The following is a 23,134-nucleotide window of genomic DNA, read 5'->3' on the forward strand; positions in this document are numbered from 1 at the left end:
AGCTTTATAAAGTCCTAATTTGTTAACAATTGAATGGAAGATTCTGTTGCAATAAATACTTTTTCTTAATGGAAAAGGTTCATTAGAGTCCGAGTTGGGGATGTTTCTTTTCTCCATGAGAAAGGGGAACTGGATTAGTTAGGGGTTCCTGGGAGCCAGGAGTGACAGCTAGCATCTTCTCTGCTCTTTCAGCCATGTGGGAATGTTGTTTGCCCAAAAGATTTCATAGAATACCTGGCACTGATTGCTGCCTTGGCAGAAGGCGCCAGGCAGAAGTAGGATGCTGGCTCGTTGCCTGACACAATAGGTTCTTAATCACTGGATCCAAGACAAGAGGAAAGATTTGCAGTGACAGTTGTGAGCCATTGAAACAAAAGCGCAAGAAAGAATTGAAACCCTTTCTTCTCTTTGGCAAACAAGGGCTTGCAACTGAACGTCTTATACTAATTCCCAAAGGGGAAGAAAACACTGGAGTATTGTTACTTTTTCACAGGGCAGCACAGTGTTGGCTTCAGCATCTTGTCCCTGTTGGAAAGTAGGATCCTCATTAGGAGGGTGACAGTCATTTGTTGCAGCCATTGTCTGCTGTCTCTGCCATTGTAAGAATGGGTATGTCTCCTACCCTTCCTCCTTTTGTTTAGCCTCTCCCAAGTAAATAATTCACCAATTAGTACTTGGTCCAGATTTGACTTTCCCAATATGGTGTCCTGCAGAGTTATATGACTTACTCTTATCTTCCTTCTTTCATAATGGGCAGGAGATGATGGGAATTAACTAGCACATGTTTAGGGAAAGCTATTGCTATCGTCATGTCAGAAGCACTGAAGCAGTTCCAGGTTGAAAGGATTAAATCACCATTACCTGGGGGATGTCCATGTTTCCATGCCCACTAAAGTGGTACCCATTTATATACTTGCCTGCTTTCAAACTGCTGGGTTGGCAGAAACTGGAGAGTGTGACAGGAGTTCACCCCATCCCAGGCAGCAGCTGGGTCTCAAACATGAGCCTGCCAATCATCAACCCAGCATTCTAACCACGTGAACACCACGCTCTTTCTGGGGGAGTCTGATCTAGAGGGGCAATTAGGAAGGGAAAATGAAAAATGTGTTCTCTTTCCTACTAAACCTTGTTCTCATGAAGAACTGTCCCTTTTTAATTGACTTTGGAGTGGCACTGCATAGGCATCCGCCCGAAATGAAGTATCTATGGATAGCCAACACATAGATATAATTGGAAAAACATGAAATCTAACAACAGAAGACTTAAGCAAGGTATTCAGGCACAGATGCATAATCATAGTCGGGGGTGGGGGGAGTGGGAAGGAAAGAAATATAAGCCTTTTTTCATACAGTTAGTTCTCAACTTATAGAAACTGCCCATTACAGTTGTAAATTGTAACAGATGTAAAGTAAGTCATCACATGACCGATCCGACCCAATACAAAGTAAACACCAGTTTTCAATGAAAATATTGTAAATGACTATCATGTGGCTGTGGGATGTTGCAAAAAGCTGTAATTGTGGGCCGGTTGTTGAGCACCAAAAATGGTCATGTGACTGGGGGGGGGGGTAGTTGGAACTCTGGACCCTGATTATGTGCCTATGCCTGAGATCCTGAGTGTGTGAAGGTCCCTGTTTCCTGGATTATAATGATTTATATGAATTATTATAACTATGAATTATAATACTCTGTTGTCGTATGTATTTAATTTTTATTGTTGTATTGTGATTATAATTGTTCTTTAATTGGCTTTATGATTTTTACCTCCCAGAGTTTACTTGTTTGAGATAAGCAGATTTACTCAAAAAGATTGAGTAAATAAATAAGCCAAATAAAACATTTTTGTTAGATTTGTAAAGATCAGTTGTGTTATCATACATTTTTATTTTTCTGTCTATAAGTTCTTGCACATACTTCTTAAACCGCCTAATATAATATAGGAGATCGCTGCTTGTTCAATGTGTAAGAAGGGACCTCTTCTGAAAGTTATGTAATATTTTATAATGGTTTCTCTGGCAGCTAGTCTTAGTGCAGGTAATGGATAAAAAATTCTTTTGACATTTTGAACCGTAAGAATATGACATGCTGAAAATTGCATTTTTCTTGGCAGATTTGCTTTTTCTGAATAAAGCCAAAGTTCACAGATTTTTGAAGCAGAATTCTTTATCTCAGCTATGCTCTTTTGTGGGATTTTCTACATAAAGAAGCAACCCCTCTCTTCTTGAGAATTTTGTTCTCCTCTTTGCTTTTAGTATCCATATCTATGAATCTATGGCCAAAGAAGATGTAAAGTTTTTTCTTTAAAGAAAATCAACTACAATTACACAATTATTTCACTTTTTTCTTCCATTTTTACAGTTATTTCTCAGGATTGGACTGAATAGATCTCAGAATTTGAGCAGTGGGTTGGCTATAATTAATAATTGCCAGCATCATGTAATAGGTACACCTGTATGCTGAAGGCACATATCTCTTTACTAAGAGGATAGCCATTCAAACTTGTGTAAGTAGAGCTCTTCTGTGTTTTCTTAGAAGAAAGTACCAATTAATTAAATGAAACATAATCATTAATTCAAGGAAAAAATGCGCATAACTTGTGGTTTTAGTAACATTGGTATAGCTGGCTTCCAGGTGGAAAAAATGAAGAACAGGGATAACACTGTGGAAGACAACTATAACCATGCGGTGAGCTCATACAGTTGAAGTGTCTCCAGATAAGGAGAAGCTGAAGAGACTGCCCGTGTGTGCTTTGGAAGGCAGTTCCTTGTGAGGAAGCCTGCAGAGTCGCTACTTTGAAGAAGAAAGATCATGTTTGTAACCTCAGCCAGTGACCTCTGTAATAGTCACTGGGTCTGATCTAACTCCATTTCATTATAATTATTTCAAAGCTATAGAGATCTTCAGAACAGTAGAGTAATTGGACCTTCTGGCAAGTGTGCCTAAGACCTGGAACATGAATAAGGGGAAATGGAAAGAAATACCGTTAAATACAAGGATTATAATGAGAGATATGGCTATTATCAGGGAAACAGCAAAAAAAGGGAAAGAATCACTAAGACAACAAACACCAGGAAAAGGTAGCAGGGATGTTACAAAGAATGTTTGAGGAATGGAAAAAGAATATTACAAAGTCAGTGACAAGTTTACTGGCTGAAAGATGAGCAAATATGGAAAAGAAATTGAATTAAAACATTGAAAAAATCTGCAGTACAAATGACTGGAGGTGTTAAATAAATTGAGGAAAATGGGGATCCCAGAAAGTAAGATGGAAATTACAACCAAAGAAATGGATGAAGATCTGGATGTTGCGTTATTGGAGTAAAGAGAGGAAGAAATTTGTCCATAATTGAGAGTAATTTTGGAAGATGTTAAGGAGAGAGCTGTTCCATAAAATTTATGGAATGGGAGGAGGAAAATGAGGGTACAGAAATGGACGGTGTGTACAAAATTAGCAAAAATATGTAAAGATAAAACATGTTTTAAGAGATACTGTATACCTGTGCACTTTAGTAGGAAGATGATAAGTTATACAACAGTACTTCAACATCAAGTTAATTTTGGCCAAAGAAGCATCTATTAGAAGATTGCCTATGAAGAAGGAATACAAAATAAATTTGCTTAATCAGGGGTAAAATAATAAGCACTTTCATAAAAGGATTGAAAACCTTGATGGACTTCTTGTGAAAAATTACCTGGGTCATTTTCTGTTTTCATTAATTAAAAAGGTTGAATGCAGGGAGAAGGGAAACATGGATGAAATTTTAAAGGGGGAGGAGAGAAAATAAGCTTGTTTGTGACTGATGTAAAGATCGGGAACTACTTTTTCTCTAGTATCTCTTCTTTTTTCTTACATGTTTTTCCCCATCTTTTTTCTTAACTTTCTGGGGTTTTTTTGCCGCTTTTATTTATGGAAAAAATTGTGAATAAAAATTTTACTTAAACACATACCCCGCTGCTATAGTTCTTACTCCCTTAACTGGGTGCCCTCCAGAGTTTTGGACTTCAAGTCCTAGAACTCGCATCGCTACTATTATCATTGGAAGTTGAAATCCATTTATCTGGATGGCATCAAAGGCAGCCATAGGCAGTAGCAGTATACCAAACAAGAAAATATAATTTAAAAGACAAATTTTGCTGGTTGTAGCCTTTGTGATTAAACTTCCTTAAGTCCTTTGTGTTTACTTTGTTAGCTATGTTTCGCTCCTTACATGTTTATTGGTCAGCTCAGTGATGCTTTATGTCAAGTAAGCGTGCATAGGCCTGAAGTCATGTAGGTCATTGGTTTTTATAGCATTGAATAAGTGTAGTGACAAGACTGTGGAGTCCTCCTGGAATGAATGAATTCCTGGCCAGATGTATGCTAAATTAAGCTACCATGAACCAGATTCCCTTTCCTATGTGTTGTTTTGATGCAATTTATTTTCTATAAGGAAACTATTTACTTAGCAGACACCAGCAGAACAATGGAAACTGGTTGGAAGAAGAAGCAGTGGAATCATTCCAGTGGACTAACCTTCCTTATTTGAGCAGGTGCTGGATCTATTTGAGGCCAAGGACAATATTTTCCTGAACAGTTTCTAAAAGCAACGTTAGGCTCGAATACAATGTTTTTGAAAAATGCAGCTAAGCAAGTATCATTCAACACTTTGAATGATTGTTGGCAATTCGTGTGGGAAATGCCTTTGAGCAGCTATTATTCATGGAGTTTCTACGTTTGATGTCAAAGGTTTCAAATCTGAATATAGATAATAAGGACAGTGATTGCTTTCTTGCCCTACCTGGTGAAATCCCTAAAGTGGCCACAGCAAGGGACAGAAATACATCCCTTATTAATCATGCGCACGCGCGCACACACACACACACACACACACACACACACAGATCCAACAAATGCCTGGTTGATTACATTGTCCTTAAGACAAAGAACAATTGTGTCATGCTGTGATCAGAGTGGTGAGGGGGAACAACAGTATTGGTAGAAGGCTGGCTAGAAGGAATAGTGCTGTTGAACAGAGATGCTTCTCAGCCATGTTTCATTTTCCTTTTCAACACAAATAGAAGGCTGTCTTTCTCCTATACCTTTTTCTGTAATTGTAATTCTGTAAAAGATCCAATAACTTGAGAAAGAAGGTTCTTTAGTAATGGAAGGAAAAGCTTTTAAAAGAAATATGAGGAAGTAGTTTCAATCCTCAAGGCTGGCTTTTATTTTCCTGTGTTTCTTGCTACACCTAAGCACCCATCTCAGACTTTGCCTGTAAATATTTGGGTCTATTTTTCAATCTTTCTTTCTTTTTTTTTCCTTAGCCACCTATCTACCTTACCTAGGTCTTACAAATAGGAGTCGGAGAGTAGTCTTTTATACTAGCAAATTTTGTTAAAAAGGCATAAACTTACAGTACTGATCTGGCCCTCGAAGAAATCCAGTTTGACACCCCTGATCTATGAGGATACTATCTACCCTGTTTCCCCAAAAATAAGACATCTCCTGATAATAAGCATAATCGGGCTTTTGAGCGCATGGCAATAAGGCCAAGCGCTTATTTCAGGGTTCAAAAAAATATAAGACAGGGTCTTATTTTCGGGAAAACATGGTATGTATTTATCTCTCAATGATGATAATAGATAGCATTTACTGAATGTCTTTATTGGGGTGTTATCTAGCTGCTGCTGCTGCTGCTGCTATGGTAATAGGTTTGCTTATTGTTGTATGTGGTAAAGGGAGCTATAGTTCAGGAAATTCTCTGCAGGCCAGCTGGGGTGGGGGAGTGGGAAAGGGGCAGAGACAGGACAGATGCCTCCTGCAGCACTCTGCCATCCAAAACGGAGCTCGGGTGCGCCCCCCGAGAGTGCTCCAGGAGGCACGCGGCTCCCTGCGCCCTGTTTCGGCTGCCAGAGGCATCGTGGGCTGGTCCTTTGCTATTTTCAGGCCAGCCCCGCAGGCCACATTTAAGCACCCCTGTCATAGATAAAGGATTAAATGTAGATAAATTTTGGAAGTGTTCTTCAAAACTTTGTATAGAATAACACACTTTTGGGGGTCTGTCATAACTTTGACTGGTCATAAGTCAAGGACTACCTGTACAATATAGAATCCAGTTTTATCAAGGAAGAGGAGATATAGACTCAGTAGACCACTGTAAAAGGTATTCCTGATTATTTAGATTACCTTTTAAGACCAATTCCAGGATCATATCCCGGAGACATGTTACCTTGAGTGGGAAGTAGGTACAGTACATATTTTATTACAGATTTTTGATTATCGGTATATTGCCTTACTTCTCACAACTCCAGCCCTTTAATGAGCATTACCTTTCTTCTTCTTTCCTCCAGCAGCTTTATAGAACTGTTAATTACAGAAAATGGATCTTCTGGAGCTCTGAGTAAGCTCCAGCTGTATATAAAGCTTCCCTTGGTTTGCATCTTCCTTTCCCACTGAGCCCAACTATTTCACTATGAGTCTGCCTCAAATCCACAAATTGAACATTTGTTATAGGTATAGCCCTCAGAAGACACGCCACAGCCTACTTTGACCTGTGATTTAGAGAAATGACAGCTGTGTCAACTGGGTTTCCAAGCACTGGAACCTTTTGTGGCATTTAAAGCAACATATGGGAGTTATTGTGGCTACAGGGTGGGCTGCTCCATATCTGAACCATCACCAGTTTGCCTTCTGTATTCCTATTTTGAGTCCTCATTGATTTTCCTGCCCTCTTATTATTTGGTGTAGTGGAGAAGGTGCTGGCCTAGAAACCAGACGACTGTGAGTTCTAGTCTCGCCCTAGGGATGAAAACCAGTTTTGTGACCTTGGGCCAGTCACTTTCTCTCGGCTCAACCCACCTCACAGGGTTGTTGTTGAGGGGAAAGTAGGAGGAGGAAGGAGTATTATCTAAATGTTCACTGCCTTGAGTTATTTATAACAATAATAAAGGCAGGATAAAAATATAATGCGTAATGATAAAATATTTCGATTGTCCCAGCGACTATTTATGGGTTAAAATGAAGAAAAATGTTAAGAGCTCAGGAAAGAAATAAAAAGGAAGCTTGTGTATGGGTGATGAGTGCTAACATCTTTTTTGGTGTGTAGCGAATGTGCTCAGAGGATTTCCTAAATTACCATCTGGTGCGCAGATATAAAAGGTACAAGTACAGCAGTTGGCGGCCGTTAAATTTGTTTCTTAAAATACCACCTGAGGATTTAGCCTACTACTTGATTTTCTCTCCCCTTCTCTTAAAATAGTTAAGAAGCTGTGTGAAGATTGAAAGATGCAGCAGCCGATTCATTTTGCCCATTTTAGATATTGCCTCCACCTGTCCCTTGCCTAGCTCACCATCATTTGTAAAATGCGGGAGGAAGAAACTAGTCACATGCTTTGTTTAGGCACAAGGTAGTGTTTTGCTGTGCTCTGAAGTTTAGAGAAGCAGGGGGTATACAAGCCATGTTGGTGATTCCTCCATAGAATATAGTAACAATAATATGTGCAGAATGCAGAACCAAGGATTTGGTGAAGTGCACACTAGGAAAATCAGAAACAAATCTTTGTTTTATTTGTTTATTAAATGTATAGGCCACCCATCTCACTATTGTTTTGCTGTCTCGCCAATATAAGTAGCACATGGTGTCTGTCAAGGTGAAACAAACAATGAAATGTGTATCACAATGCAAACTCTGCCCCTTTTATACATATGCCATGACGTTACAGGGCATGTGCCCATTTTTGATAGAAAAGCTGGATTTAATAGACACATCCATTAACTGAGTTTGTGCAGAATCTTCTTGTAGACTTTCGCATGAGCTTCGGTAAAGTGCCAAAGTTTCAATTGCTGCAGTGACAAAAGGATTCCCACTTTTCTTAAATTATTTGGGTTTTTATTTTAAATAAAAATTGCCACTCAGTAGCTAATGCGTTTTAAATATAAATAAAATTGCTAAAAGGAAGAAATGAAGATGAAGGTAAACAGAAGTGGTTTATTGCATTGATGTGAAAGTTTCCCGGAAAAAGGCAATAACAAATATTAATAAAGAAGCAGATCTGCCAGTCTGTTGCATGGAATTGAGTCTGAAGCTGATTTTGATTAGTAGTTGGAGAGGAAACAACCAGGAAAACACTGGACTAAAGCTAGACCAGGAAATTAAAAGAAAAAGTGCCAGAAAAAGGCAGTTTCAGGCTACTTATAATTATTATAAATAAAATTGTTGTTGTTGTTGTTGTTATTATTATTATTATTTCCCTAAGATGACCAAAAAATTTGCATGGTTGTGTCCATAAAGTTAGTAGGTTGGATCAAGGCAGACTTTATCTCTGTTGTGCTAGTATATATATGATACTTCTGATACTCAATTCCTGCATTAAAAAGTTATTTGATTGTTTTAGTTTTGCACAAAGCTGTGGTTAGATATGTTTATCCTGAAGTTTGCCCACCCCAGTAGTGCATCCTTGAAGTGAACAACTGGATGTAGCCAGAATAACCAGCACTAGACGTTTGGCCTCTTTTTCTGGGTATTGTTTTAAATAAACTTCTATCTGTGCATTTTGTGGTCTCACATTCTTTTAAAACCATCTCCCAATCTCAGGCCATTAGAAAAATACAAGTTTTAAAAGTGGCTCTGTTGTTGAGCCCAGCAGCCATTAGAAATATCTCTTTTAGAGAGAAGATTTTGTTAGTGCATTTGGAAAGGCTATTTTCTTGGGCTGATTAAAACCGAAAGCACCTTGTCTTGAGATTGTTGTGGGTCTGAAAATGTGTGAAAATAATTATAGACACATGTTTTGATTAGCAGAAAGAGGTGTGTGAGAAAGAGAGGGGGGGTTGGAGTGGAGGCTGCTTGGTTTTATGATATGTGTAGTTGGGGTAATCCTTGATTGTGCTACTTAGTCTTGGAATTCTTTGAAAAGTTTTGAAATTTTGTCCTTTGTCAAAGAAAAATTAACACGATTTGCTAAATTAGAAAGTGGGGTGTTTACTTTTTTGCTCATCAAATGTGACTGTGATTAGTAAATAAAACAAGCTTTGTTTTCGGCAGGTGCCTGAAGGTAATGCTATGTTTTGTTATGGCTTATTTCTGGTTTGTTGTGTGCCCGAGGCAAGCCTTTAACTCATATGCCAAGGTGCATTGGAAAGAGTTTTTCTGACTTTTTTTTAACCAAACCAGTTAAAGTGAACTATTCCTTAGCAGGGTATTTAAATGCAATCCATAGTTTTGAAATACTTCCTGAACTGCCCTAGAATTCCTTTCAACGTAGCCATATAATTTCTACTTCACTCCTTTTCTTGCTAATGGAGCTTAATACTTGAAGCCAAAGGCCTAATTTGCAGAATCAACCTAGAATCTGCACTAGAAGAGAAAGAAGACATGATTAAGGATTGAGGAGACATGGGATGTCTATACACACACATGAATGTGCTGGATAAAATAATTATAAATAGAAGGAAAAAAAGAATGCCTGAAAAAGAACTCAATATGTATCCAGGGGAGTCTTATTTCATTTTTATAGGAAAGTATTATTTTTATGTGCTTTTAGATAAGTCTTCATACAGTCACTTCTTTCTGGAAAAACCTTGAATTCATACAGGGAGGAAAGAGCCACTTAATTCTGCTAAAACTTGGCTTTTCAAGCATGTGTCATGCTTGGGAAATATTTCATTGTCAGCTGTAAAGTATCCCTGGTATAATTCATAATTGCATTTTGTTCTATATTTTCTGTATTTCTTTGCCAGAGCACTGATTTTAAATACAGTTCATGTGAGGTCTCTTCTTGAAACATCCTGATTTAGTGTGTTTTCTCTCTGGTGTATCTTTTATATCTTGAAAGATGGGGAATGTCTGAATTTTAGGCAATAGGGGAAAGAATCTCCTCTCCATAAAATAACCACAGAGATAACCTATAAAGACATTTGTAGCTGAAACGTGAAACATATGCAGTTCAGACAAATGAGTATAGAAGACTGACGTGAAGTCTCTGCATATATTAATTTAATTATGTAATTATATAATAGTTATACTATTAGAATTTGACATTCTTCTAAGGTGTCTCCTTTTTAAAGAAAATAATCCTTACAATTTCTTTGTAATCTAATACATGGGAATAAATTCCGTTAGACTATGTGAGACTTGCTTCTGATGAGACATGATCAGGATTACAAATGCTTGTATTCCAATTGGGTTTTGATTTTTCAGCCACTAGAGTAGTGAAGAACCCATCTGAATTCGTTTTTTTTTTGTATTGAAATAATTATGAGGAATAATTCTTTTTGGGACTAAAATCAAGATTAATTTGGTTTTATTATTTAAATCTGTCTTTAGAAGTCACCTTGGGATGGTTAAATAATTGTAATCATTCCAAACAATTCTTATGAAGTCACAGGATGGTTTTTGTATGGACCTTCGAGATGCCATAAATTCTTCTAATTTATATCTGTGAGGCAGAATGACAATAGGATGATGGAAAATAAGAAATTGAGTTAGGAAAAGTTACGATCTCGTGCCTTGAAGAATTATGGCAATAATAGTTATAAAATAATGCATTTATAGTTATTTTATAATTTTAGAAAAATTATGTGACACATCAAATAAGTTCACATGGGGCATGCTCTGTGATTGATGATTTCTCAAAAGTTGTTTTTTTAATGTGTTTGGAAGTAACACTAAACCATTGTTAGTATTATGAGAAAAAGCTTCATCTCTTCCCTTTCTTCCTCTGATGTTGATACAGTACAAAGAGATCATATTTAATTGCAGTTAATTTAAACAAGTCAATCTAATAAACCATGGCCTGAAATGGATATGTTTCCTCTAAAAGCAATTACAAATAATCTTGATTTATTCTGGTTCAAAACACAAAGCAATCTTTGATTAATTAGAAGTGAAACTAGAAGAATAGTGCTCCCTATATTTTGTATATTACTTTTAATGCTAATATGTAATTTAACATTACGTTATGTCTGAACTAGTCCAATATTGTAAAACTGATATTTATTTGCCCAGCTGTAATGTAATATACAGTATGTTTACCCAGCTGTAGCAGGCTGCCTTTGATCCTTTTTACACATGAAGGTGATAATATTTTGATGTGAGAAAAAATGTTTCTATCGCTCTTACTGTACATGTAATATGTTTCTGGGGGATTTTTTTTTTTTTTTGCCTCCTGTGCAAAAATGATTAACTGCATGCAGGAAACTTATATAGATAGGAATGAACTGGCAATAATGTTCATGATTGTATTTTATTTATAAAAATATTTTTATACCCAGAAACATTCAGAAATTTACAGCCTGAATCATGCGTTGCTTATACAGTCATAACAGTAATTAACTTCAGTATGCACTAATCAAATTTAGTCAGTTTAGGAATGACAGATAGCAAGAATTGCTTGTAATTCTCATTGGATGCGTTGGATAAAACTGTGCTTGTGACTTGATCAGACAAAGAAGTTTAGGAGAGAAAGGATATAGGGATCATTGGGAGGACTGAGTTTCTTCTTCATCTCCAAACAAAAAAAATTCTCATAAAGCTAAGTCATTGCCAGGGCTGTGGAGTCGGGAGATAAATGTTCCGACTCCGACTCCTCAGTTTTTTGTACTTACGACTCCGACTCTGACTCCCCGACTCCGACTCCTCTGTATTAATATGCGAATGTATTCACTTTTTTGTGAATTGGGACATTTAAACTTGCTTTTTTTAAAATTCCAATCTAAATTTAGTAGGAGTCGGAGTCGGTGCATTGTTTGCCGACTCCGACTCCAGGTACCCAAAATTTCCTCCGACTCCGACTCCTCGACTCCGACTCTGACTCCGACTCCACAGCACTGGTCATTGCTCTTTTTTTTTTTTTTTAATTTGCCAACTACCTTGAAATTTAATTTATTATAAGATTTTTTTCTTTAATCTTTCTTAGTTTTGATTCAATAAATTAAATGGCTTTATTGCAGACAGGACTTGCAAATCACTATTCCAGAGAAGTCAATTGTGGTCACTACTGCAGTTTAAACAGTGGAGCCTTTTATAGCAGGGGTGGGCAACTATGGCCCCCTTTATGACCTGTGGACTTCAACTCCCAGAATCTCCAAGGCTCAGGAATTCTGGGAGTTGAAGTCCACAGGTCATAAATGGGCCATAGTTACCCAACCCTGTTTAACGTAGATGTGACAGAGTAGACAAAATGTAGGAAAAGGAAGATTTATTCTCACATCCTGCAAGAGATTAGGATTTAAAATCCTGCTGTACAACCATAGTCAGCTATTTTAGGGGTTCATGCATAAGCATCTGAAAGCAGAATTTGGCTTTGGTTGTGGAAAATTTCCATAATAAAATTCTGAATGAAATCTTTAGTCTCAGATTCTTCCACAATCCCAGAAATGGAAGGGAAACAGTAAGACCAAATAAGTCTAGGTAAACCCTTTAAAACAGCTGCCATATGTTTGCAATTAAACTTTCTTGGCTGCCTCCAGAAACTACCGTATTTTTCGGTGTATAAGACGCACCTTTTTACCCCCAAAAAGGGGGTGAAAATCTGGGTGCGTCTTATACGCCGAATGCAGCCCAGCCCACCTGCCAGCCCCCACCCTTCGGCCATTTTCGGCCAGTTCCAGGCGGCAGGGATCTGGGTCGGGGCACAGCCTGAGGAACAACCCTCCCTCTTCGGGACGGTGTGTGTGTGGGGGAAATCTGCCCAGCAGCTTTGGGGAACAAGGCGGGTGCCACGATTTGCGGCTGGTCACCCCTCTGGCTGCACTGACTTCACTCCCCAGCAATGTGAGGAGCCGCCGCCGCCGCTGCCTAACCCTCTCTGCGCCCAGGAGCCAAGTCAAGCTGAATGGGAGCCCCTAAAGGGAAACATTCCTCCTTTCCAGCCATCGCTGCCCGGATTCCAAAGTGCAAACCTCAAGAGTCGCGCTTCAGGTGGCGGCCATTTCCCCTGCAATGTGCAGCGGGGAACTGGGAAGTGATTTGGATTCGGGGAGGAGATTGTAGCGCTGCCGCCTAAAAGTGTTTTTCTGCACATTGCAGAGCCGCGCGCCCCCGTCCTCCTTTTCAGCAGACTCTTCTCTTTCCTCCTGGCCAGATCCGCCGCTTGAAACACGGTACACTTTTTTTTGTCTCTGCACACACCCCATGTTTGGAATCAGGAAGGGGATTGCGGGTTCGGGCGGCAGACCCGTGATCTCCTTCAGCCGAATAGGTTGTAAAAAATGCTTTTAAAAGGTTAAAAAAAGGCTCCGACGATCGCGCGCCACTGCTGTGATCGTTGGACCAGTTTTTTTAACCTGTTAAAAGCATTTTTTTACAACCTATTTGGCCGAATAGATTGTAAAAAATGCTTTTAAAACTAAAACAAAAGGCTCTGACAATCGTGCGCCACAGCTGTGATCGTCGGAGCCTTTTTTTTTTTACTTTTTAAAAGCATTTTTACTACTGGTTCCAGAGAACCGGTAGTATAAAAAATGCTTAAAAAATGCGTAAAAAAAAATTCCGACGATTGCGCGTCGCTCACCTGATCGTCGGAACTTTTTTTTTTTTTTTACATTTTTTACTGTCAGTTCGGCGAACCAGTAGCCTTTTTTACTACCGGTTTGGGTGAACTGGACTGAACCGGGAGCATTTCACCCCTGCTCCCATGGGAATGAAGTGAGCGGCAATTGGCTGGTTTGGAACTGAGGCTGAAATTCGAATTCTTTTAATGGTGGTGGATAGTAAGGGAAGAATGAGAGAAAGGCTTGGATGCTTGCTGACTTAATAGGGTTGGCTGGAGCCAATATTAATATCAGCTAACAGTGAGTTCTTTTCCACCCTGGAGGGGGGGAGCCTTTGGGCCCTGCCAAGATGGGTAATGGAGGTACAGATAACCTTTGGTCCATTGCTCCCTTTGTTCCCCTTCCCTCAACAAAGTGGCATACAGTTCTGCAAGACAGCCAAAGAGAAGGAATATGTTTTGTTAAGTGTCTTAGATTTGTCAGAGTGATTAATAATATACATATACATATACATATACATATACATATACATATACATATACATATACACATACACATACACATACACATACACATACACATACACATACACATACACATACACATACACATACACACACACTGTAATATATAGAAGTCCTTAAATCTCCTTTCAAGAATACTTACCCTAATCCTAACACACCAGGCATTTAAATTCTATTTCCTAATGTAAATATAGTGATAGGAAAGTAACTCTGTGTACTTTTTTCATTTGGATTGAATATTTTTTGTCCTCCTGATTTCTGAACAACCTGTATTAAATCCTTTTGGCTAATGGTTGAACTAATAGCACTGCCCCATAGTAACTGGTATTCAGTGTGTCATAGATTCATTCATCATAACTAGTCATAGATTTTGGTTTAGCATCATTGAAAACCCAGCAACTACACTTTTTAAACAGCAATTTATTGTTTAGTATGTTGGGTGGAACTAGCCAATCGGCATTCTTTCATTAAAGTGAAAGTGTTAAACATGCCAGTTTGTTTAACACACATAGTGCACAATGTGTGATAGACTGACAATTTTCATTTGTAGTGCCTTTGATTATAAGCTGTTCAAATTTGGTAAAACAGACTCTTTTTATTTGGATGAAACGAATTATTTTGCATCTTTCTTTTAAAAATGCATTTTTACACTATTCTTGAACCCTTCATTCTTGTTGTGAGCACTGTGTAAATTAGAACATGCATCAGTGATAGTTTCCCACTTTTGCTGAGTTACATTCCTCACTGTAAGCACAATTATTGACTGGAAGTCTTTGTTGAGATTTTCAGAAAAGCAAACCTATTTCAAAGGTTTGGTATCAGTGCCAAAATGAGCTTCTGAAAGATGTGTCTATTCTTTTTTATTGGGTATCTAATGGATTGCTCCAGGGTGCAAAGATACTGTTGTGGTATTCCGAGTCCTGAAACAGATACTGTAGCTTGTCCCTGACTTTGCAAATATTTAGCCACATAGTAAACACTTAGGATTGGGGTTTAGGCTCAGTGGTGGGTTTCAAAACTTTTTACTACCAGTTCTGTGGGTGTGGCTTGGTGGGTGTGGCAGGGGAAGGATACTGTAAAATCTCCATTCCCACCCCACTCCAGGGGAAGGTTACTGCAAAATCCCCATTTCCTCCCGATCAGCTGGGACTTGGGAGGCAGAGAATAGATGGGGGCGGGGCCAGATTTTTACTACCGGTTCTCCGAACTACTCAAAATTTCCACTACTGGTTCTCCAGAACTGGTCAGAACCTGCTGAAACCCACCTCTGGTTAGGCTGATATACCCCTAAGTGCAGATACTCAGTCTGGATGCAGAATGTTTGGCTGGTGGCCTTGGAGCTTGTGTCTACTTCCAGCTATGTTGAATTATAGGTAGCCCTCAACTTTCAACCATTTGTTTAGTGACTGTTCAAAGTTACAACGGCACTGAAAAAAGTGACTTATAACCATTTTTCACACTTACGACCGTTACAGCATCCCCATGGTCACATGATCAAAATTCGGATGCTTGGCAACTGGTATGTATTTATGAGGTTGCTGTGTCCTGGGGTCATGTGATCACCTTTTGCGACTCTCTGACAAGCAACGTCAGTGGGAAAGCCAGATTCATTTGAATCCTTCAAATTTACCAAGAGTTTTCCAGAAAATCTCACTTCATCTGCAGAATTTGTTCTGAGTTCTGAGGCTATGTTTGTTTCTTAGATTTATAGCAACCTTTTTGTTGAGAAACTCAAAGCGGTCTATGGAGCCGCTGTCTCCTTCTATACCCTCCCCATCAAGAAACTTGTGAGGTAGATTGAGAACAATTGGCCCATAGTTATCCTGTGAGCTTCCATGACTGAGGAGTGGCAGTGTGTGTGTGTGTGTGTGTGTGTTTTATTTTGGAGCCCTTTCTCTCATCTTTTCCACATGGTTTCTTCATCATTTTTAACAGAGTGCAGAAATCTGTTTTGAAGAACAAGATGGAATAAGTCTAAAGATGGACAGCCTTGGAAACCTGTGGTCTGGAAATAGCCAGTATTAACTGTAAGCGTCTTTAACAATAGACTAGGACAATGATTTGGTTGCAGGGAAATAAGCCGATTTCCCCCTTTTTTGTGATAATATTTTAACAAACTGTACACTGTCTAATCACCACCTTTTGTTTCATCCTCCTGAAATCACAGTCTTTTATGCTTTGTGATGCTTTCATAATCAGTCACCGTGAATGACTGGCAGATGCTTTCACAGTCATCTTTGCAACTTAGCCTTTGTAAAGTCTAAGCTGATGTAACCATTTAAAACTGGTCTTCCAGTCACCGTGCAATGGATACAGATCTGTCAGAAAAGTATGCATAAGGACATAAGTGGTGTCTGATTTTTGTTAACGATAGATTTGGTGTGGAGTTCGGGGGAAAAAAAGTATCTGGAGAATGTCCATATTGAAACCATGCTGACATTATCAACCTAAAAATGAAAAATAACTTCCTTAGTTTGCTCTCTGCCAACAATACGATTATGTAGGTGGGCGTTGTGATCCAAATACTTGTATGCAACATGGAATTTTAAGTAAATTAGATTAGATATTTCAGTTGGTAATGCTAACATAAATTTTTGATACACTGAACACCTCTCAAGTAGTATTAGATTTACAGACTGTACTTTTAAGAGGAGTATTTGATAGTTATGTTGTAACATGTATGACTTATTTATACAGTTCATTTTTTCCGAATTTTTGGGGCAGCATGAGCTGATGTATCTCAAGGAGATTATGTAATATCGTATTCATGTGGGCTTCATAACAATTCCATGTGATGATGTATTTGTTTTGAATCTATTATTTAATTATTAGATTTATATCTTACCTTTTTCCGCGAGACCCAGGTTGTATCATAGCATTTGCTTCTCTAGTATTTTTACCCACACAACAACCTTGTGAGGTGAGTGTGACTAGCCCAAAAACATGGCAAAGGGTATTGCTGAATCTAGGTTTTTTTGGTCTTAACCCAAGGCCCTCACCACTACATCAGACTGGCTCTCTGCCAGATACCTCTTTTTGGGATAAAACATACCCATTATCTAAAAAAGCTACCATGGCTGAAAGTCACGTGACTTCAGTTTTTATGCTTCCTCTTGGAAACTGAAGACATGAAGATGCACAAAAGCAGTTCCAGGTGGGCAAAACCACTGTTTGAAGGACTCATAGGTCAACTAAAAAAATGCTTCTTAATGATGAATTCATATCACATAATTCTTATGTTTGCCTCCTTCCCTCCTTGAAAATGACATATTTGAAATTCAGCCTAGAAATATAGTTAGTGAAGTCAAGTCTCCTTGAATCAATACATCTGTGTTATCTGTTGGGCTAGTTTTGATGTAATCTCTTTACCTTTTTTTTAAGATTCCCCATCTAGCCTTCAGTTCTTAAATATGCTGGTGGCTTAGTGTCATTTTGGTACTAAGCAGATCTGATCCTGCTTAATTTTTTCACTTGGGAGTTATCATCGGCTGGGCCTGTACATTAGTGGTCTCTGGCAATGCAGTAGCAAGACTAAGCATCTAGGCTTAATTTCCTAGGCATATTCTTGACACACAAAGTGATTTTGAAGACTTCTTGTTGCATTTGATGTCTGAGCCCAGATGCTACATTCCTGGACACCCACACTACTTGATTATGTCCTTGGTATGAGAGCACTTGACTCCATGATTCCCTGGTTTTGTTGCAATTTAGGCCCAAGTCTACTCATCAGGATCATCAACTGTCTGCTACCCTAATCACCCAAGAGTATCTCTAGCCAAACTGACCACATTATGTTAGGGATGTGCAATACAAACAAAACAGAAATAACAAAATATTTTCAGGGTCATTTTAGACTCCAGCTTTTCCTGTCTCCTGTTTTGCTGTTCCAAGCACATAAACAACAGTGATAAAACAGTACTTAAAGTGACCTTTGCTGTTGAAGTATGTAAACTGAGATGGTGGAAAAGCCTTTTGGACTCTCACTAAAGAACTGATTTTATTTATTTATTTTATTTATTATTTTATTTATTTTTTATTTTATTAGATTTATATACCACCCTACTCCCGAAGGACTCAGGGCGGTGAACAGCCAAAGAGATAAAACATACAGACTACAAAATTTAAAAGACAATATAAAACCCAATTAAATCATTTGGGCCGGAACAGATTAAAATACCCCTAAAATTTTAAAACAGATTTAAAATTTACAATTAAAAAGGGAAGTTAGACCAGGCCAGCCTGTTGAAATAAAAAGGTCTTGAGGGCACGGCGGAAGGTGCGTAAATCCGGGATCCTCCGTATCTCCGAGTGGAGCTCATTCCAGATAGCAGGTGCCCCCACAGAGAAGGCTCTCCCCCTGGGGGCCACCAGTTGACACTGTTTGGCCGACGGCACCCTGAGGAGCCCCTCTCTATGAGAGCGTACTGGCCGGTGAGAGGCTACTGGTGGCAGCAGGCAGTACCCAGGTCCTAAGCCATGGAGCGCTCTAAAGGTGGTAACCAAGACCTTGAAGCGCATCCGGAAGATCACCAGGAGTCAGTGCAGCTCACGCAGGAGAGGTGTAATATGGGAGCGCCACATTGCTCCCATAACCACCCGTGCGGCCGCACTCTGCAGCAGTTGGAGCCTCCGGGTGCTCCTCAAGGGGAGCCGCATGTAGACAGCATTGCAGTAGTCCAGGCGGGAAGTGACGAGGGCATGAGTGACTGTGCGTAAGGAGTCCTGATCCAGAAAGGGACGCAACTTGCGGATCAGGCGAACCTGATAGAAAGTCCTCCCGGCCACGGCCATCAAGTGCTCTTCTAAAGACAGCCACGAATCCAGGAGGACACCCAAGTTGCGAGCCCTCTCAGTGGAGGCCGACGACTCGCCCCCAATAGTCAGTGATGGCACCAATTGACTATATCGGGACGCCGGAAACCACAGCCACTCGGTCTTGGATGGGTTTAGCTTGAGTCTGTTTCTCCCCATCCAGATCCGCACGGCCTCCAGGCACCGGGACATCACTTCAAGGCCATCATTGGGGTGGTCCGGGGTGGAGATGTACAGCTGAGTGTCGTCAGCATACTGATGGTACTTCACCCCGAAACCACGGATGATCTCACCCAGTGGCGCCACATAAATGTTGAACAGAAGGGGCGAGAGGACCGACCCCTGTGGCACCCCACATATAAGGCGCCTCGGGGTCAACTTCTGCCCCCCTGCTAACAGAGACTGCGACCGGTTGGAGAGAAAGGAGGAGAACCACCGTAACACACTGCCTCCCACCCCCAACTCTTCCAACTGGTGCAACATGATACCATGGTCGATGGTATCAAAAGCCGCTGAGAGATCTAATAGGACCAGGACAGAGGAACAACCCTGTCCCGAGCCCTCCAGAGATCATCAACCAACGCGACCAATGCCGTTTCCATGCTGTACCCAGGCCTGAAGCCCGACTGGAATGGATCCAGATAAACCATTTCATCCAGATACTGGGGAAGCTGTCGCGCGACCATACTCTCAACAACCTTCACCACAAAGCGAAGGTTGGAGACTGGATGATAGTTTGCTAACACTGCCGGGTCCAGGGAAGGCTTCTTAAGGAGAGGCCTCACCACAGCCTCTTTCAAGGCAGCGAGAAAGTCATCCTCACTCAACGAAGCATTTATAATCCCCTGGAGCCATCCTCGTGTCACCTCCTGAGAAGCCAGCACCAACCAGGAGGGACACGGGTCCAATAAACATGTAGCTGCATTCAGTCTACCCAGAATCCTGTCCACGTCTTCGGGAGTCACAGAGTCAAACTCTTCCCAGATAACATTCTCAAGACCTGCCTCCATCATCCCTCCTGAATCTACCCAGTCAGAGTCCAAGTCTTCCTGAATCTGGGTGATTTTGTCATACAGATATTGGACAAAGTCCTCGGCCCTACCCTCCAAGGGGTCCTCCTGCGCTCCCTGATGGAGCAGGGAGTAGGTCACCCTAAACAGGGCAGCCGGGCGGTTATCTGATGATGCAATAGGAGCGGCAAAATAGTTACACTTTGCCACTTTTATCGCCACTAGGTAAGTCTTAATATGAGATCTTACCAGTGTTCGGTCAGATTCAGAAAGGCTGGCCCTCCAACTGCTCTCCAGGCGTCTTTTCCAACGCTTCATCTCCCTCAGCTCCTCGGTGAACCAAGGAGCCATTTGAGACCGGCGCCGGGTCAGAGGCCGCAAAAGCACGACCTGATCCAAAGCTCCAGCGGCCGCCCTATCCCAGGCGGCCACTAGGTCTTCAGTCGAGGCGTGAGCCAGAGCCTCAGGGAATGGCCCAAGCTTTGTCTGGAACCTATCAGGCTCCATCAGATGCCTGGGGTGGAACCTTCTCGTCGGTTCCGCCTCCCTGCGGCAGGGTGTGGCAGTTCGGAGATTGAAGCGAAGGAGGGAGTGATCCGAACATGACAAGGGCTCAATCGTTATATCCCCTATCTCAAGATCACTCAACCACTGACCAGAGACAAAAACCAGGTCTAGCGTGTTTCCCCCTGTGTGAGTAGGGCCATGAACTAACTGGGTCAGGTCCATAGCCGTCATGGAAGCCATGAACTCCCGAGCCATCTCAGACGTCTCACCAACGGATGGCAAGTTAAAATCCCCCATGACCATAAGTCTGGGGGTATCAACCGCCACCGCGGCTATAATGTTGAGCAGCTCGGGCAGGGCTGCTGCCACATGGCAGGGAGCCAGGTACGTGATCAGCAAGCCCACCTGTACTCCATGACTCCACTTCACAAGGAGGGACTCACATCCGATAGTCTGAGGAACAGTGGCCTCCCTCGGCCGAAGACCTTCATTAATGACAACCGCAACCCCCCCCGCCCCTCCCCTGCGTCCTCGGCTAATGAAATGCGTGAAAACCGAGTGGGCACATTTCAACGAGGGGGACCCCCCCTCCTGGCCCAGCCAGGTCTCCGTAATACCCGCCAGGTCCGCTCCCCCCTCCTGAATAAGATCGCAGATGAGGGGGGCTTTATTTACCACGGACCTGGCATTGCATAACATCAGCCGAAGGCCCAGGCCCTGAGGATCTGTGCAAAAGGATTTGGTAGGTGTTGTGGCAAACACATCAAATTAAGAGTAACTATCCTCAGCTTTAATTAGCAAGCTGTATTGCATGGCATTGAGCCTTTCAGTTGTTGTTAAGAGATGGAAATCTTGCCAAATTTTAGAGACATACTTTTCTCCCCAGGAGGATAATTAGAGACTGGATAGCTGAGAAAAAGGAATCCAAGATCCTTTAAATTTCAGAGAGTTGTTTTTCTCTGTGTGCTTTTAATCAGGAGGAACAACTCAACCCATGCTTGCTTTTAAACTGGCTGGACCTTACCTTATTCTCTTTTGAATAGTATTCAAAAGTCATCTGGTTGCAACTATCATTGGATCAGTAAGATTTTATCTATCTTTTGTTCCATTCCTGTAACTTGGATGCCACTGCTCTCACGCCTCCATATTCTTTAGTCCCAGTTGTGTTAGATTGATTGCTGGTACTTTTTGGAGGCAGAGGGAATTGTTTTCTGCCTATATCTCTGCATCTTCCTCTTCAAATAACTGGTGTTTGAAGAAATGACTTAATGTAAATAGCGGATGTTATTAACTTGTTCTCCCCAATGCTTTATGTTTTTATTTCATCTGAAGAGGCTTTCCTGGGGGGGTGGGGATCTTACTAATCATTTATTGACATATATGTGGGCTTTTGTAATTCTAGGTGGCTTACAATCACAGGATCTTATGGATCTGTTTAGAAAATCAGGACACCCACTCTGAATTAAAAATTGACATATCATCTCTGAATTGAAATGAATTAGTCATCTTTAACTTACTATATATATTATTCTGACTAAAACATAGAAAACTACCATTCGGTGGCTGATTTGCTAGAGCACTAACTGATAAACTTACAAAAAACAACCAGTGAAAGGATCTCATGGCTGTATTAAATGCATCCTTTAATAATACACCTTCTTTTCCATAGATTATAGTAATATTGTAAAATTTGCTTCACTCCATGGGTGGGAACACGATAATTTCATTAATTCATTCAGGCTGCCTGCTTCATCCAGATGGGATTTAATCGGCTTTTTTGAAAAAGCAATCCCAGTGCAACCATACAAGCCAATGCCACCAAAGGTAATTGCAGAAGTTACAGTTACTTCAGATTTGGCTTATTGGAACAGCCTATAAATTCTGCAAATAAATGAATAAACCATACAGCAGCTTTGTAAAGGACAGCAACGACAACCCATTAAACGGGGTAGCAACATTAGTTCAACTAAAAGTCTTTGTGAATATATAATTCTTCAGCTGATGCTGAATTTTAAGAGGGCTGGGTGGGGGGGGGTGGAATTCAACAGCCCTCTCTTGAATTGCCAGCTATTGGACTTCTAGCACATGTTATGCCATCAAGTGGGATTTTCGTTGCTCAGTTAGTACACAAGGAAAAAGCACAGTGGCAGAAACCTATATCCTAAGCCCTACAGTAGATTGGTATGTAATTTTAGGTAGGTATTTCAGGCATGCTGATTTTTTTTAATAAAAATGTCAAATATACTGCATTTTGGGCAGCAGAAGAATAAATCTCCATAGAAATACAAAGCTTTTAATCCTGACCTAAATTAACTCGGATAGGAAGCCTAGAGTCACACTTCTTTTAAAGGATGCTGCTTACCAGAAGAGTAATATGGTATGAAAGAGAGACACACTTTCAAGCCACAGTGAAACATTCTGGTGAGAATCAATTTGTAGTTTGATTTGATTTGATCAATTTGTAGTCTGAACTAGAACTGGGAAATGGGGAAAATAATAAGGGAAAGAAAGAAGGAGCTGAAAGAGTTAAAGAACTACAGGCAGACTCACAAGGAATTATAGATAATTAAAAATAGATTGATAGGGAGGAAGGATGAGGATAAAATGTAGACTATTGGAGGAAAGACAGAGCATGCACACAACTTTTGAAAATCATTTAGTGATATCTTAAGTTGTAGGAGTTCTGGATTCTTTGCTATGAATTTTCCTTTACTGTTCTTACTTTGATCTTACTATATGTTTAATACTTATGTTAGTTGTTCATCTAACATTAAAAATGTTGATTAGATTCTCAATGAGACTAGGGTTTG

General features: G+C 40.4%; 1 protein-coding gene across 8 annotated transcripts in view; it reads left to right on the forward strand.

Annotated features, from left to right (window-relative positions):
• FMNL2 (formin like 2) overlaps window positions 1-23,134 on the forward strand; it is a 193,284-nt gene that overhangs the window by 34,217 nt on the left and 135,933 nt on the right. The window lies entirely within an intron of this gene.

This window comes from Pantherophis guttatus, chromosome 1 (assembly GCF_059756535.1).
Source record: "Pantherophis guttatus breed Tessera chromosome 1, ASM5975653v1, whole genome shotgun sequence".
NCBI lineage: Eukaryota > Metazoa > Chordata > Lepidosauria > Squamata > Colubridae > Pantherophis > Pantherophis guttatus.